Genomic DNA, 3168 nt, shown 5'->3' on the forward strand with positions numbered 1-3168 from the left:
GTAGTTTACCTTAGTAGTCGCGAGTAATTGACGTCATATTAACCCCAAAGAGTAGATTCTGAGCAAAATAGTTATTTGTAGTTTGCCTTAGTACTCGCTGGTAATTATTATTATTTTCTTTTTTCACTTGATTTTTCTTCTATATTTTTAATACTTTAATTTCATACAGCTGTGCCACATTTGTGCGGGAACAGTGGAGATGCAGATTGAGTTTTTGTTGGTCAGTTCTTCGTGTCTTTGGGGTCTACATCTGGCTAGCAGTTGAGCCTTTGAGCCTTTGTTGAGCCATGGCTCTATTGTTTTACACTGGTGAATAGCTGTTGGCGCTGACCGGACATCCCCGATGAGCTGTAGGAAGAGGGGATACAGGGCAGGAGTGAAGCGTTGGGAGGAGAGGAGACACTACAAGCTGTCCCTCTGTCCGTCATCATAGAAACGTGAAGTCTCTCCCTCACGGCCTGGAAGAGCTAACGGCTAACGGCTAACAGCTAACAGCGCTGATCCGGCTGCAGTGGGAGTATCGGGAGTGCAGCCTCATGTTGTTCACGGAGTCACGGCTGAACGAACTCACTCCGGACTCGCTCGTCACTTTGGACAGATTTCACCTGGTCAGAGCGGACCGGAGCTGGAGGGAGAGCGGTAAGAAGAAAGGCTGGAGACTCGCCATGTATGTGAATGAGAGATGGTGTCATGCTAGCACGTTAGCGTTAAAGAGCGGCGCTGCGCGAAGGACGTTGAACTGCTGGTGGTTGGTTTGCGGCCGTTTTACCTGCTGAGGGAGTTTTCACACATCCTGGAGATGACAGTTTCCATCCCCCCTCGGCTGATGCTGCTGCAGCCTGTGAACTCATCCATAGTTCAGTGTTCCAGCTGCAAACATCACAGCCTCAGTCTCTGACCGTCATCTCAGGAGACTTTAATCATACTTGGCTCTCTGCCCACATTGAGCCAGTCTGCGGACTGACTTGGACCTGCTGTGTGCAGACACTGAATGCATATTACTTATTATTATTTTCTGCTGTTCTTTCTGTGTTTTTGGATGCTGCTGTTTATAATAATTTCTCAGGTGTGGGATAAATAAAGTCTATTCTAAGTATGAACCCCCCAAACAGTAGAGACTGAGCGCCGCGCTGACTGGCAGCAGCTACAGCAGCTCTTTGATTCTTTTTTTTTTGTACTTGTTTTTCGTCAGTTAGTGCAGTAATGGCCACTCTTAGTTTTGATTTTATTTTATTTACTTATTTTTATTTTCAATCTTTTAAATAGTATTTAACTTTAGCTCTTTTTCTGTTGTGATTGGTGTTTTTTCTTGCTGCTGCTGTACCACAGTAATTTCCCAGACTGGGATAAATAAAGTATTTTTCTATTCTTACCTCAGTACTCCTCGTACCGACCCAGTGCAGGACTCTGCTGTGAAGGTGGAGGCATGCGGCGGTGGTGTCTTTGTGACAATATAATAATAATAATAAAGATATTTGAAGGCGTGACAGCCAGGATTTAGGAATGGCGGCAGCCGCTCCTACATGAATGCAGAGGAAACACTGGGTCCACAATAATGTAGAAGCTGCTGTGTCCACAGTCAAGCAGGTTTTTCATCGCCATGGGCTGAGAGGCTGCTGTTTAAGAAGTAAGCCCTTCAGGCTTGACTTAGATTTCCTGATCATCACCTTCTAGGGTTTTGAGAAAAGTTCTGTGGTCAGATCAGACAAAATTGAACTATTGGGCCACAATGACCAGAAATATGTTTGGAGAGAAGGAGGAGCCCTGAACCCAAAGAATACCAAACCTACCATGAAACAAGATGCTGACAGTGTTATGTTCTGCTTGGCTGTCAGTCCAACCATAGCTGCATTTATATTATGTTTACTTTATATTATTTATGTATTCTTGAAATAGAAAAATTAAAAAGGGGGATTACCTCCACATTCTTCAGGGAAACCTAAAATCATCAGACAGAAGTTTGGGTTCNCCCCTGACTTAGATTATAGGTCTTCTGGAAATATGACAAATTCTTCTGGGTCAAAAATATCCATACATCAACTGGAATTGTCAGATTTGGTGATGCAGGAAACTGTGTTAATCAAATTTTCCTAGTGGCCTGACATAACTTCTTGTGAGTGATTACAGTCGGATAAAGCTGCTGACTTACGGTTAAATAGGGCCTGTTTGACGCATTCATTAGCCACAGGCACTACAATGGGAAAGTCTAAGGAGCTCAGCACAGATCTAAAAGTCATCTGGAGCCATTTCAAAGCAGCTACTGATCCAAATATCAACTGCACAAACAACTGCTTGTATGTATGAAGTGTATGGCACAGTTATGTCAATGATCAGTAAGAAAACTCAGGATATCACCTGCTGCTAAGAGACAATTCTTCAGTAAGGTCAAGAGTCAACGATTTACAAAAAAGCAGGTCTACCAGTGTTCCAGGATGTTTCCTCCAGCAGGGGGCAGCAGGCTCTCCGGGAGCCATGGCGACGTAAACACATGACACTTGACTGTAGATTTGACTTTTACAACCTATTTATTGAATGTCCAGCTGAAAATGGCTGTTTAAAGGCTGAATGTAAATTAAAAAATAAAATGAAATAAAATCTAGTTAAATAAAAAAAAATAAAAACCATAAATAGTAATGTCTTGATGGGGCTGTAGAATCAGTGGCAAAGTTTGCAGCCAGGCTCAGAACCATGAATGTTTCTGGGTTTTCTATAGAAGAGCTCTGAGGCTCTGTTGGAGGGAAATTGTGTGAGAGGCTCAGCAGCATCCAGGCTGCAGCTGATCCCCTGCAGCCTGCTTCAGGACACTCCTATAGGGACAGAGCACAGTGGCATTATGGATCACTGCTCTTACAATGGAAATACACTGAATTTATCATTTTATTTTTATTTAACAGAAATATTGTGTATATTATGCAAAAAAAATAAGAAAGGGAAAAGAGGTTCATGTAGTTCCATCATGGCGTCTAGATGTTAGCTTCATGCTATCAGTCGCTTTACTCACGTTAGCCACACTGAGTTGGCCCCGGGCCCAATTAACTTAACATACCGATGTGTTACGTAACGTTAGCTGGTCATCAATGTTTAGCTAATGTCTATTTAACTTGTAAAATCTATTCTGAGTTACCTTAAGCTAATAAGTCTACCTTTCCTCCGGTGAGTCGCTGCCCT

The sequence above is a fragment of the Stegastes partitus genome, unplaced genomic scaffold (genome assembly GCF_000690725.1).
Source record: "Stegastes partitus isolate 25-593 unplaced genomic scaffold, Stegastes_partitus-1.0.2 Scaffold401, whole genome shotgun sequence".
In the NCBI taxonomy this organism is placed as follows: domain Eukaryota; kingdom Metazoa; phylum Chordata; class Actinopteri; family Pomacentridae; genus Stegastes; species Stegastes partitus.